General features: G+C 36.6%; 1 protein-coding gene across 1 annotated transcript in view; it reads right to left on the bottom strand.

The window, feature by feature from the left end:
• The window catches only part of LOC121727432 (homeobox protein PKNOX1-like), a 41,330-nt gene extending 27,211 nt beyond the window's left edge, over nt 1-14,119 (bottom strand). The window contains exon 1 of the mRNA XM_042115287.1: nt 13,770-14,119. The gene's annotated coding sequence lies outside the window, so the exon portion shown is untranslated. The remainder of the gene's footprint in view (nt 1-13,769) is intronic.
• Nucleotides 14,120-15,468: the final 1,349 nt, after the last annotated feature.

Genomic DNA, 15,468 nt, shown 5'->3' with positions numbered 1-15,468 from the left:
GCCAACGTCTAAATACCTACCGCCAACGCGCGAACGTCCGTTCTACACATTGGGCCAGCGCGCCGGCCAACGCGTCGGCCAACGCGTTCACCTATATGTAGTGCCGACATTAGACGTACATATAATCATCAATATATTTCAACTAAAAGAGTGGGTACTCTAAAATCAGTCTTTAGATAGAACCTAACGTCAAGTAGATGAATCAATGTCAGCCATCCGAATATCTCTACTAAAGGGTATACTTACTGTATCCAAATATCTGCTAAAAGATTTTTTATTATAATATGCCGCAGAAAAAATAGAGACGAACAAGCAATAAGTTGAGGTTGAACGTTATTAAAATCTGTCCATAACTCGCGCTCGCCAATTATACCGCCGGCCGAGGCGTCACTTGGCAGTAATGGCGGCCGTTCCCGCCTTTTTCGCTGTCAAAGCGGTTTTTTCGCGGGAACACCACGACCACGTTTAATTCTCTGTTCAGTTTCTGCAGTTGCGTCAAAACGTAGGTGTTATTTTATTTTAAAATTGTCGCCATATTTTGCTAGGAATGTAAGATCAAATTTTTCTGATATTGCGTTCTCTAGAAATTTAATAAGTGATTCTGGCGCTAGCCGATCTCACGTCTGGCCTCAGTTCTACTACTATAACAGCTATTCGAATTTCATGACAAAACAACATGTACTTACCACATATTATATACTACTGACAATTCTCTCACGATGCCGTATTTAACGGAGTTTACAATGAAATTCCCGACTGACGAAGTGATGACTCAGTACTCACCCCGAATTCTGAAAGGCTAATCAAACGTTGGTCGACTAGCACAAAGCAACCTGCATTTCAGGAATGCTAATCCGGAATACCTACGTTTCTTGAAAAATTTGGATAGACTTCTTCTACTTGGCACTGCTTCTTTAGGGTTCCGTACCCAAAGGGTAAAAACGGGACCCTATTACTGAGACTTCGATGTCTGTCCGTCTATCAGCCTGGAGACAGACGGTCTCCAGCCTGTATGTAACTCAAGAAACGCTATAGCTAGAATTCTGAAATTTTGACAGATCGTGTATATCTGTTGCTGCTATAACAACAAATACTAAAAACAAAATAAAATTAATATTTAAGGGGGGCTCTCATAAACAAACGTGATTTTTTGGCCTTTTTTGCTCTAAGTATATCAATAATGACAACAGGTAGGTATTTGAATTTTTCTCAAAGTCCTTAATTATATATTATGTACTTTAATATTTATTAATAATATTAAAATAAAATAAAAAATGAAGCGCGGCTCCCATACAAAAAACACAATTTTTGGCCTAATTTTGCTCTATAATGGTACGGAACCCTACGTGCGCGAGTCCGACTCGCACTTGGCCGATTATTTTTATTGTTAACTGACGCATTGATCAAATCTAAGGATTAAACAAGCTTTTTTCAATGCAATTTACATATTGCAACAAAATCTTTTATTGCCAATTAGATTAGTCTTTCACTTTAATCAAGTCTTCAGTTATTAGTCATTAGTCATTACTGATTTGGAATAAGTACATATAAAATTATATTGAGAAATTAATTGGACACGTCATGGAAGTAGCTGATACCGACGGAACTATGTAGATGACGGTACGAGTGGTACGACGCACGTGGCTTGGAGCTTAAATGCGGACTTGGCGCGTAGGAATCTTATGACTTATCGTAAATACGATACGGAAACTGCAAGTTTTTCACCCTTTAACCAGTCCAAGTGATGTAATACAGTTCGACGGCCTCTTGAACCTAAAAGGAATTCAGAACATTTCTGCATATCAAAAAAACGGAGAAGAAGAATCTTTAACGTCATTATTATTTTTTAACAAAAAATTGAAACCGACTTCCAAGGTAAAAACAATATTCTTAAAAATATGAAAGGATAAAATAATTCATATTATTCATTAGCGCCTTTTTCGAAATTCGACTAAACCTCAACGAATTCTGTTCTCAATGTTCATTCGTTTGAAGTCGGTACCAGCCCAGAACTGAGATACTTGACATGGAACTTAGCCAGTACCGACTTTAAAAGAATGAAAATTGAGAACAGAATTGGTTGGGGTTTAGTCGAATTTCGAAAAAGGCGCTAATGTAGAATAAGAATTATTTCTTACTTTTTAGATCATATTTTTTAAGAATATTGTTTTTTCCTTGGAAGTCGGTTTCAATTTTTTGTTAAAAAATAATAATTTTACTCTTTTTAGTTATCTACAATATATTAGGCCACTACGAATGTTAACTACATATTCACATTATGTTAATGCTTGCAGTTATCTAAGCGATGCTGCAATTTCCAAACTTTTATCTTTAAAGGTTCAAGAGTTCTGTTCAGTGCCTTCGGATCAAGAAACACCTTTGTCTGAAACACTTATTTGTAATTGTAACATAATATTTTTGAGTTACTAGAAACAACATCTTAACCGCCGTTTGATTTTATTTATTTATTTATTTATTTACTAGCGACCCGCCCCGGCTTCGCACGGGTATAAAATATATTACAGCCTAGGTCACTAAAAAAATTATTAAAATCGATTCAGTAGTTTTGATAAATAATTTATATTAATTACTACCCGTGGCCCGCATTGGTCGGTAGTCGGTACCTACTACCACTACTGCCGCAAAAGCTACGGTCCCGCAAATTTTAAATCTGTAATAATATCTTCGAAAATATTCATTTAAAAATTAAATCATAATATGCTTTACACGCTTTCATACGTGGGAGAGCCATACTTCGGCACGAATGAGCCGGCTCGACCGGAAATACCATGTTCTCACAGAAAACGGGCGTGAAACAGCGCTTGCGCTGTGTTTCGCCGAGTGAGTGAGTTTACCGGAGACCCAATCCCCTACCCTATTCCCTGCCCTACCCTCCCCTATTCCCTCCCCTATTACCCTATTCCCTCTTAAAAGGCCGGCAACGCACCTGCAGCTCTTCTGATGCTGCGAGTGTCCATTGGCGACGGAAGTTGCTTTCCATCAGGTGACCCGTTTGCTCGTTTGCCCCCTTATTTCATTTAAAAAAATGCTGTAAAGGGCCATAATCAAAAATGTATTTAAAGTATTTAATTGAATAAGGATTATTGCCGTATTGGTTAAAATCGCTTCGAAAATTAGCCATTATCATTGTGGGATATCCTTATACGTATATACCATCGCGGAGTTTTCTGTAGACCTTTTCAATGTGTACAATACTTGGTACATTATTTAAATGATGAATGGACCACGTGAAAGGACATAGGTTTCTTTTTTGCGGAAAAATGTACGGTTTACGTGACATTCCTAAATTACGCGGGCGATGTATAGTGATACCCTTCCCGCGAGCACATCGCCGCATTGGTAGCGCCCACTTCGAAACGTGCGTACATCGCAATATTTTAATTTCGCCATAACTTCTAAACCAAACGTCAAATTTTAATAATTCAAAGACGAAATATATTCTACATAAACTGTTCTTAGTGATGAAATAATTTATTTTGATAAGGATTATTAGCATGAGTAAAATAAATCCGTTTAAATGTAGATCAATAAAAATCAAGATTTTTAAATAAAAAAATGGTTGGTGTGCCTCACTTGACTTAGATGGTATAGTGTGTCGCGGACATTTTTGTAGATATTTATAAGATCTACATTTACTTAGAACATTGTATAGTTCTATCTTTTATAGTTTAGGCAGCGTACGCAAAATAAGTAAATTTTCTGGTTGTTTCCGAAAAACTGAAATATCTTACGGAACCCTATACTTTCCAAAATAAAAAGTAGCCTATGTTACTCGAAAATAATGTAGCTTTCGAATGGTGAAAGAATTTTTAAAATCGGTCCAGTAGTTTTTAGCCTATTCATTACAATTAAACAAACAAACAAACAAACAAAGTTATAATATTAGTATAGAAGTATAGATAGTATAGATTTATAAGGCATGTCAACAAAATTAATACAAGCTTCCTTAAATAACTAACATTCAGGTCCATATTCAGCATTCATGTCAATTAAAGACATGCACAACATTATTTTTTAAAACACAACGCAACATTAGACAAGACTTAACAACTAGAAAAGTTAATACAATTAATTATTATTAAGTACATGAGAGAATGAAAATTACAAGAAAAATTAGATAATGTCAGAAAAAAATTAATTTACACACAAAAAAAAATGTCCAAAAAATATAAAATGTCCAAATCAACATGTCAATAAATTGCAATTATTTATACAATAGATACTTAAAATATATATATACATTATAAAGCTGGCTTCTCACGGCGTGTGATATCACAAGCCGCGCCGCGCCGAGCCAGCTATTACGAGCGAGCACGAGCCACAGGCGAGCACGAGCCACCCCTTCTCACGGCGCGTTATATCACAATTCACAAGCCACGCCACGCTGACACATTCAAATAAATATAACTTTATTGACACGATAATAGATATCATTTTGCTCTAAGTCACTACGTTAAATAAGTAAATTTTAATGAAATGCAACTTTATTCACTAGGCAACTAGGTTGCATTTCAATCTATGCCGTTAATTTTATTATATTAAGTTTAATTCCTTTATTTTGATAACAGATGCCGCTGCTTGGCGGCTACATCGCGCTATAGCTAGCACGAAGATATTTGTTATAGGTATCCATACTAATATTATAAATGCGAAAGTATCTCTGTCTGTCTGTCTGTCTGTCTTGCTTTCACGCCAAAACTACTGAACCGATTGCAATGAAATTTTGTATACAGTTATTCTAGAGTCTGAGAAAGGACATAGGCTACATTTTGATGTGGGAAAATATCTTATTTCCATGAAAATTTCGATGAAAATGAATTCGCATTGCGCGTGGCCAGCGCTCATCCCGGGGGTCCTGGGTTCGAGTCCCGCAGGCGGAACAAAAAGTTTTCAATTTTCCTGGGTCTTGGATGTGTATTAAAATAAAATTTCAAAAATCTTAAACATATTTTATGTATAATATTATAAAAAATCCAGAAATATATCAATGGAATGAACATTTTAGTTCTAATACGATTCAACAGATGGCGTTTTATTTTTTACTTTATTATAACATAGAACTAATCATACTTATTAGTTAGTATGTTTTTGTTTATAGTTTTTAATACGTTAGAATATGATGTTTAATAATATTATAATCCATACTATACTAATATTATAAATGCGAAAGTATCTCTGTCTGTCTGTCTGTCTGTCTTGCTTTCACGCCAAAACTACTGAACCGATTGCAATGAAATTTTGTATACAGTTATTCTAGAGTCTGAGAAAGGACATAGGCTACATTTTGATGTGGGAAAATATCTTATTTCCATGAAAATTTCGATGAAAATGAATTCGCATTGCGCGTGGCCAGCGCTCATCCCGGGGGTCCTGGGTTCGAGTCCCGCAGGCGGAACAAAAAGTTTTCAATTTTCCTGGGTCTTGGATGTGTATTAAAATAAAATTTCAAAAATCTTAATAATATTTTATGTATAATATTATAAAAAATCCAGAAAGATATCAATGGAATGAACATTTTAGTTCTAATACGATTCAACAGATGGCGTTTTATTTTTTACTTTATTGTAACATAGAACTAATCATACTTATTAGTTAGTATGTTTTTGTTTATAGTTTTTAATACGTTAGAATATGATGTTTAATAATATTATAATCCATACTATACTAATATTATAAATGCGAAAGTATCTCTGTCTGTCTGTCTGTCTGTCTGTCTTGCTTTCACGCCAAAACTACTGAACCGATTGCAATAAAATTTTGTATACAGTTATTCTAGAGTCTGAGAAAGGACATAGGCTACATTTTGATGTGGGAAAATATCTTATTTCCATGAAAATTTCGATGAAAATGAATTCGCATTGCGCGTGGCCAGCGCTCATCCCGGGGGTCCTGGGTTCGAGTCCCGCAGGCGGAACAAAAAGTTTTCAATTTTCCTGGGTCTTGGATGTGTATTAAAATAAAATTTCAAAAATCTTAAACATATTTTATGTATAATATTATAAAAAATCCAGAAATATATCGATGGAATGAACATTTTAGTTCTAATACGATTCAACAGATGGCGTTTTATTTTTTACTTTATTGTAACATAGAACTAATCATACTTATTAGTTAGTATGTTTTTGTTTATAGTTTTTAATACGTTAGAATATGATGTTTAATAATATTATAATAATATTATATATATACTAGCTGTTGCCCGCGACTTCGTCCGCGTGGACTTTAGTTTATAGCGCGCGGTGTCAACAAAATTTGTGTCAAATTTAAAAACTTTTTAAAACCCTGGTAAGTGGTACCCCTCTTAGGGCCGCGCTACACCGGAATGGCAGCGCTGAAAGTGCTCGCCTCGCCGCTGCCATTCCGGTGTAGCGCGGCCCTTAATTAATCAAAATACCCAAAAACAGCTGTGCAGTGTGCACATAATCTATACTAATATTATAAATGCGAAAGTATCTCTGTCTGTCTGTCAGTCTCGCTTTCACGCCAAACGCCAAAACTACCGAACCGATTGTAATGAAATTTTGTATACAGATAGTCTAAAGCCTGAGAAAGGACATAGCTACTTTTTTACTGGAAAAAAGGGTTGTAAGGGTCGTAAATTTGTTCAAAAAATTCATAATAGATGGCGCCGTGCGTCTTCTACATCGCGCTGACGCTTGCTCAAAAGTCTTTCTATAAGAGGTGGTATCATCTTACATTTAAGTCTCGATTTTTTTCGATTGTTATATCTATTCTACGGTATTAAATAACTCAATACTTTATCTGTGCAGGCAGTGACGTAACCTTAAGACCAAATTTCACCAACGACTGTTAAAGTTAATGATCGAATTAGTATCACGTTAGCTGTTTCGTTTTTCATATGAATGAAAGAGAAGACAGGACATTTTAACAAGCTGTTAACACTAACAGACGTTGGTGAAATTGGGGCTAAACCTATCAATGATAAATAGTTTATGGGTAAAGTTGTGTAATTGGGGGGCTAAATATGCTTTGAAATTTGGCATAAAATATAAAGTTTAATATAAAAAATAAAGTACTTATTGTGTGCACACTACACAGCTGTATTGATTTAAGGGGTACCAGGGTTTTTTTATAAAAGCTTTTGACACCAATTTTGTTGACATCGCGCGCTATAAACTGAAGTCCACGCGGACGAAGTCGCGGGAAACAGCTAGTCTGGTATAAGGTGATTAACTAGTATGAAACTATTTCCATTTACACTCACTCTTGGTGTTGTACAATTATCATGCCAGAGCGATTTTAGTCCCAGGGTGGGATGGGATAGTGGATACCCGTTGGGCTGAGACTAAATTACTATGGCGTGTATTGATCCTCAAAAACTGGTGGTAGTTCATTCCTGAGTTTTACAGTGCATGGCAGGCACCTATAATAAAAATCTTCGTGCTACCTATAGCGCGATGTAGCCGCCGAGCAGCAGCATCTGTTATCAAAATAAAGGAATTAAACTTAATATAATAAAATTAGCGGCATAGATTGAAATGCAACCTAGTTGCCACTAGGCAAAATAAAGTTGCATTTCATTAAAATTTACTTATTTAACGTAGTGACTTAGAGCAAAATGCTATCTATTATCGTGTTAATAAAGTTTAATTTTACTTGAATGTTTGTCAGCGTGGCGCGGCTTGTGATATCACGCGCCGTGAGAAGGGATGGCTCGTACCGACTTTAATCGGATCGGGACGCGCCTGCACGAGCCGCGCGGCTCGTGGTAGCACGCGCCGTGAGAACGCAACGACGCCATCACTTGCTTAGGGCGCGTGGCTCGAGCTGGCGCGTGATATTAAACGCGCCAGCCCGAGCCACCCCTTCACACGGCGCGTGGCTCGAGCGGGCGCGGCGCGGCTTGCGATAATACGCGCCGTGAGAAGGCACCATTACTCAATGTCAAAAAAATAAAAAATTAAGTATACAATTATTTATAAAATGCAATGAATAATAATAATTTAGCAACATAAAATTTTCTTCCTAAAGGTTGTGGAGCGATCATGAAAAATGTCTAAATCATATACTTTATGCCAGATGTTATATGAATTGATCATTCTTATTATAGGAGCGTTCTTGCCGACATTAGTTTTATGCCTGGGAATATTAAAGAAAGGCTTCTGCCTTATCCTAGTATTGGGCCCGGGTACTACTAGTCCTATGGTTTGTAACAGTTCCTGGCAAGGGGTAGAACCTGTGACAAGATCTCTCAGGAATACCAGATCAAGCATGCGTCTACGATCTGATAATTTATCAATTTTAAAAACTGAAAGTCTGTCATTGTATTGCAATTTATTGTTGATCTGCGGGGTGACATATGCCAAGTGTCTCGTAAAAGATCTCTGAATCGATTCGATACGTTGGGAATGGACTTCATAACAGGGGTTTCAAATAATACTCCCGAATTCTAATATGCTGCGTACGAAGCTATTACACAATAGAATCCTAGTGTCAATGCGCCTAAGGGCGCATTTTCATTAGTCGTTAACTCGTACGGTATACAGCATACGGGGAGTCTATGACAACGAATGGCGCATGTCTATTGGTCGTGGCATGATCTCCCGCACCCCGCATGCGGGCCCTATCGACCAGTGAAAATGCGCCATAAAGTCTTTTGAGTTACGCTTGACAAACCCTAACGTCTTCGATGCTTTCTTTATCATGTAGTCAAAATGTGGCACAAATTTAGTTTGGAGTCAATTAGTATTCCTAAGTCGCGAATTTCCGGTGTTTGTGTAATTGAGCAATTGTCTATGTGGTAGCAAGTTGGCAAAACTTTCTTTGTGAATTTGATGTGGCGACATTTGGAGGCATTTAATTTGATTTTTAAAAGTTTCAAGGATTTATCTCGACTGCTCATAGTTCCCATCGTCAGATCACCACTTTCATAATAATTGTTATACAAAATTTAGATTATATCCTTTACAACAACACAAGAATTTAAAAAATCGGCCCACAAACAGCGAAATAATCATCAAAAACATCAGCTTCGATGCAAAATATCACGAAAAGTAGGTACCTACTAATAATTGGGTCATAATGTGATGACACTTGAATGAAATGAATTATGGTTGTGATGATGATGATTAATCAAATTGATATATTGGCTTATACAGACAGACGGATAGACATCAAAGTCTCAGTAATAGGGTCCCGTTTTTACCCTTTGGGTACGGAACCCTAAAAATGTTATTGTGGGATATCCATAAGAAATAGACATAATATACCATCGCGGATTTTTCTGTAGACCTTTTCAATTGTTACCAACTTACCAGTCGCCGCAAGTAACACAACACAGTACACTGTACAGTACCCACAGCGAAGGGTACTCTGAGTGTTGCATTGGTTTTATGGAGCACACTCACTATGAAGATCGTTCAACAAGCACGCACATTATATTTCCCGATCAGCAAGACGCATCGGCTTCGCACGGCAGCACTCACTGAAGTCCGTGCAGCATCATCATAGTTTCGACTCATTGGTATTTCAATGCAAATGTTCCGACTTCCTAGTTCCTGGAAGTCTTCTAGAATGGCGGCGCCTCTATAGCTTGTCTTTAAAATTACAGATTCAGTCTTCAGGGGAGAGTGATGTGGTGATGCAATTGGTCCCCACTAATTTAGCGCGCTGCAATCCTGAACCGCGCTTTCGTACTTTAACTATATAATAACTTCAGCTGGCATTTACAGGCTACAGCAGCAAGCCTAGGCTACACCAATCATACCACCTTGCTTGGCAGGAGATCTCCTTTTTTGGGTTCCACTCATATTCCAACAATTAATAAGATTACTAAGTGCAATCAATCTCTTTATGGAAAAAGGTAGATTCATAATATTTTATGATCACTGAATGTGGTGCCCTGCTAGGCCTCTGCGGTCTGCCCCTCCAATGTTTAGTGGTCTCTACTCTCTTAACTCTATCGGCATTATCGGCATTGTTGGATGGAAGTCACAATCTAGCAACGATTTAACACGTTCATTGCCACTACGGTTTTCATGATGTCTTCTCGGATGCCGCCTACATTGTACGGCGGACTCGCCACGCGAGTTAACTGGCGCTACGTAAGGGTAAATTCAATTTTTTGTTATGTTTGTGGCCGTTACAGGGTAACTAAGGTGTTTAACGCAATTAAAAAGTGTTAGGTGTTGTTGTAGGACTATTCAGCTTGTAAAAATGGCAAAAAACTCTTTGGATAAAATAAAAGGTAAGTTTGTTTCGTAATTTAAGCAGTGGTTGTCAATCTTTTAAAATTTGGTTATGGTTAAGGTTATATTTTGAATTTTTAATTCTTGTGAATAGTACTCAATCTGATTTAAGACCTATCCATAGATACCACACACATTTTTGTTTTAGTTGTACCTATGGGACCCCTAAAATTTTTAATAATTTATCCATTTTTGTATCAAAATCTTAATGCGGTTCATAGATTACATCTACTTACCAAGTTTCAATAGCGCTCTTATAGTTTCGGAGAAAAGTGGCTGTGACATACGGACGGACAGACAGACATGACGATTTGACGAATCTAAAATTTTTTTCACTTTTGTATGGGCAAGGGCCCGAGCGTCACGAGTTTCCCCATACAAAAGTGAAAAAAAATTTTTGTCTTTCAGCGCTGCTACTTTCACAGTGAACTCTCTACAAGGAACACGTACACACCCTAAAGTATTATCACTTATTTTTGTTACACCCTGTATATTCTAATGAAACTAGTTTGTTGTATATTAGTTCCATATCACAAGTATGTATGTAGTCCATGCTATTATGTTAACGTCATTTTCTAACATGTACATATTTACAGTTTGAGGATCTATGTCCGGGAACTCGCCTAGCGAGTTCAAGGCATTACACAATCGTTTTTTTTTTTTCAAAAGTAAACGGGATCTCCACGCCCGGCCTACCGCGTAAATCTTTAGTTTAGCATATATTAATTAATCTAAACTATAAAATTTAAGCAGATAATACGGATGCATTCTAGAAATAATATAAGTGATAAACACTGAACTCGCCAGGCGAGCCGTTGGCACTGGAACCAAATTTACGTGAACTCTCCGGGCGAGTCTGTGGCACTGAACGTGTTAAATAGATTTTAGCAAATAAGAATACAGCATTTTAAGCCCCAATTTCACCAACGTCTGTTAGTGTTAACAGCTTGTTAAAATGTCATTTCATCTCTTTCATTCATAAGAAAAACGAAAGAGGTAACGTGATACTAATTCGGGCGTTACCTTTAACAGTTGTTGGTGAAATTGGGGCTAAATATAAAATATCATAATATTATGGTATGTTCCAGTAATTAAAAATAATTATTTGAAAAGACCCTAATATCTAATATACATTATTATCTTACTTCTTTAATCTATCTTTAATCTACATAAGGTTACAAACATATACTAAAAGTTGTAATGAATCTTTTAAAGAGATGTTTAATTCTTTATAGAGAAGGATAGTAATAAATAGACATAAATTTAGTTTAGAAAGAAGATACAAAATTAGCCATTACAAATTTTGTTACAATTTTGGTTACATTTGAAATCAAGGTTTTATCGATAAAATCTGCAATCTATACTATAATAATATTATAAATGCGAAAGTATCTCTGTCTGTCTGTCTGTCTCGCTTTCACGCCAAAACTACTAAACCGATTGTAATGAAATTTTGTACACAGATAGTCTGAAACCTGAGAAAGGATATAGGCTACTTTTTAACTGGTAAAAGTGGTTGTAAGGTGGTGTTTATGCGTAAATTTGTTAAAATTAAGTTAGTTCAAAAAATTCATAACAGATGACGCTAAGAGTCGCCTACATGATACATCGCGCTAGCGCTAGCTCAAATGTCTTTCTATAAGACGTGGGTGGTACCATCTTAAGTTAGACTTCCCGATTCTTTCGATTGTTATACTCGTTTTAAGTAACTCACTATTCAGTACTTAATACTTTATCTATGCACTGAACCCATCAATGATAAATAGTTTATGGGTAAAGTTGTGAAATGGCTTTAAAGCTAAATAAGCTTTAAAATTTGGCATAAAAAGTTTAAAAAAATTAAATATGATGTGCACACTGCACACCTGTTTTTTGGGTATTTTGATTCTGGTACCCACCAGGGTTTTAAAAAGCTTTTAAATTTGACACCAATATTGTTGACACCGAGAGCTATAAACCGAAGTCCATGCGGACGAAGTCACGGACAACAGCTAGTATATATAATTAGATTAATTAGTATAAATTACAGATCTTAAACATTTTATTATTTTGTGTGGAATGGAAACAAATATATTATATCTATTTATTTCCCATTCCACTTCACAAAATAATATAATGTTTTTTATGACTTATTATTTTAATGATTTATATTTTATTCTGCCTAAGATTTTTTTCAGAAGTCAGCCCTTCCTGCCAAGAACTTAAAAGTCAGTGGAGTGATTGATGGTGGTGAAATAAAAGAAATCTATCTTGATTCTATCCTGACCCATTGATGCGGCCATTCTAAAGCAGGTGTATTATTTAATAATTATTTTGGGAATTTTCGTTAAGCAATACATGTTCCTGAGACCTGATTGGCTGATACATTATTTCTTCCGATTAACTAGCGAAAGGCATCAAAATTTCAAAATAGACAAAAAATTACTTATAAACGCAGTGTTAGAACTCAAATGACAATATGCATGTTAAACACATAATCTGATAACAATTATTTATTTTAAAAAAAAAGGTAAAACTGGTGTTAAAATGTTTTTCTTTTCTTTCAAGTTTTTAATGTAGCACCTCCATTGTGGGTATCGCAGACACAATAGATTTAAATTTTTATGCGGCAGCCGGCTGCCGCTTGTGGGGATTGATGGGCCCACTAAGCCCCGAATAAAGAAATATATTTAATTCATCAAGCCCCATACGGTCACCAGTGACTGAAACACAATAGAAATTATATTGTCTCGTTTTCCACTATCAACGGGTTAAATATGTGTATGATATAATAAAAATCTTAAATACATGTACCTATATGTATAGTATAAAAGTATTAAATATATTTCCATTGTCTGGTACCTGTAACACAAGTCCTTTAGGTACTTAGCATAGGGCCAGACTGACGTGGTGTGAAGCGTCCATAGATATTATATTATTATTATATTAATGAAAGTACTTATTCACTTCCAGACTTAGTATGAGGACAGTACCCCCATTTTACGAAGTTTTAATGCTTATTAGAGCAGTAGTATTTTATTTAAGTAGGTATATATTAGTGGCAGAATACAACACACATTTATAACAGTAATTATTATTGCGGGTTGTAATTCGTCAGTTGTCATAACATAGCCGCGACGGCCGGCGCCCGCCCGCGCCCGCCGCCGCGACCACGTGGTACGCCAAGGTCGAATTTATGTTTTCAACTTGTCAAGCGCGCCGTGTGATAAATTAATTCCACGAGCTGTTATCGCCCGCCGTGCACGCCGTTCTCGACTCTATCGGCCGGACGTAAGGCCCGAAGTCGCACTAGTGCCCCGCTCACGCATAGTCGCCAACCCAGGCAATATATCTTAGGCCGTATACTGCCCGTGACAGTTCGTAAACAAACTGAAGCTACCGCAACAGGAGTCCCGGGGATGTTTACGGTGAAAAATACGAGGACGGCACGTTCCAGCCGCGCAATTATTCTAGGTTTGTAGATTTTACATTTTTATAAAGGAGCACAAAGACAAAAATAACTCCCTACGTTTCCCCAATATTCAGATAAAACGGACTCACCAGATCGAAAATGCCGAGGTTAACGTGATGCAGAGTCATCTGTAATACATCTTGCACTTATTGATCACGTCTTGCAGTTCTCAAAAACACCAAGAAAAAAGAATCGAGTGTGCAATAAAACCGCAAACACACGATAAAATATTCACTCGGCTTATCAATGACGCGGTGTCTAATTTAAACATAAAGATATGGACAAGAATTCCCTCTAACTAAAATAACACGTTCAAAATTATTCACAATCAAAATAAAAATCAACACAAGTGACTAGACGCAGCGTCGACTACCGCGCCACAGTCTGTCTGCCGTGCTGTCAATATTCGTCAAAATGAAAATGGCGACACCCTCGAGTCTCGACAGAACTCACCGAGCGACATCGACAGCCTGTAATATCGCCGCTCTCGCTCTAATGCGTGGGAAAGAGGAAGACACACGACCAACATGTGTTTTTCGATTTCGACTACCATACAAACTTCGACTGATACAAAAGACATAAACCTATAATGCTAAAGACGTCGTAACGGTCAACGGACGAGTATTATTACCTGTCATCTCTTTCGGGTTTCGCCTTGTTATGTTAACCGATTCGTTGCGGATGGCACGTTTCAGTGCCATCACTGTTTTTTGCGTGTGGTGTTAGGCGCGGATGTGTGTAATTTTAAAATCAATGATAACTCCTTCAATTAAGCTAGAAAGTTTTTGGCCAAAATCAAACTATCATCATTTTTTACGTATATTATTCTCGTAGCCTTCGTTTCTGGATATTGTAAGATTTTTATAGAATAGGGCCCACCAACCTTTTTGAAAGTTACGTTTATTTTGTAATGAAGTTGCGTTTGCGAATGGAGAATGTTACCAAATTTTTATTATTAGCAGTCCTTATTCTCTGTCAAAAATAATAAATACTAGTGAAAGAATTACTTGGATGCGTTAATAAGTTTCCGATTTATAAGCAAAACAACTTGTAACTAACGACGCGGGCGCCCGGTTACGGTGTGACGTTATATTATCACAATTGCACCGCGCGGGCCCCATACAATAAACGTGATTTTTTAACTTTTTTTGCTCTTTATCAATAACGGCACCAGGTAGGCACTTGGAATTTTCACCAAGGCCTTAATTATATGTGTACTTTAATAATTAATAATAATATTAAAATAAAATAAAAAAATTAAGGGGGGCTCCCATACAAAAGTCACAATTGTTGGACTTTGAAAAACAGTCACTTTTGCTATGTAGTGGACTAGCGGTACGGAACTCTTCGTGCGCGAGTCCGACTCGCACTTGGCCGATTATTTATTTGTATTTTTTTAACCGACTTCCATAAAGGAGGAGGTTATATTATGTTCGTCTGTTTATGTATTTTTTTTGTATGTTCAACGATCACTTCGCCAATTGTGGACCGATTTTTAAGATTTTTTCGCTATTGTATCGGGTTTAATCCGAATTTGGTACCATGTTCATAAAAAAGTGACTTCATGATGGGATCCATAAGTAATTAAGGGAATTCCTCGATATTTATACTAAAACCGCATATTTATCTGGATTATATTGTGATTTCGATTCATAATCTGAAGTAAGTGTTTCAAATAGAAACTTATAGTGATTTTGGATAAATAATGAAGTATTCCAAGTAAATCTTACCAAAAAGTAAGATCTTGCAACAAGATATTATTATACCATGGTTCGAAGGCGGTGAATA

Source organism: Aricia agestis, chromosome 5 (genome assembly GCF_905147365.1).
Source record: "Aricia agestis chromosome 5, ilAriAges1.1, whole genome shotgun sequence".
Taxonomy (NCBI): domain Eukaryota; kingdom Metazoa; phylum Arthropoda; class Insecta; order Lepidoptera; family Lycaenidae; genus Aricia; species Aricia agestis.
Note: the sequence above shows the minus strand (reverse complement) of the source record. Positions and strands in the feature narration are given on the sequence as shown.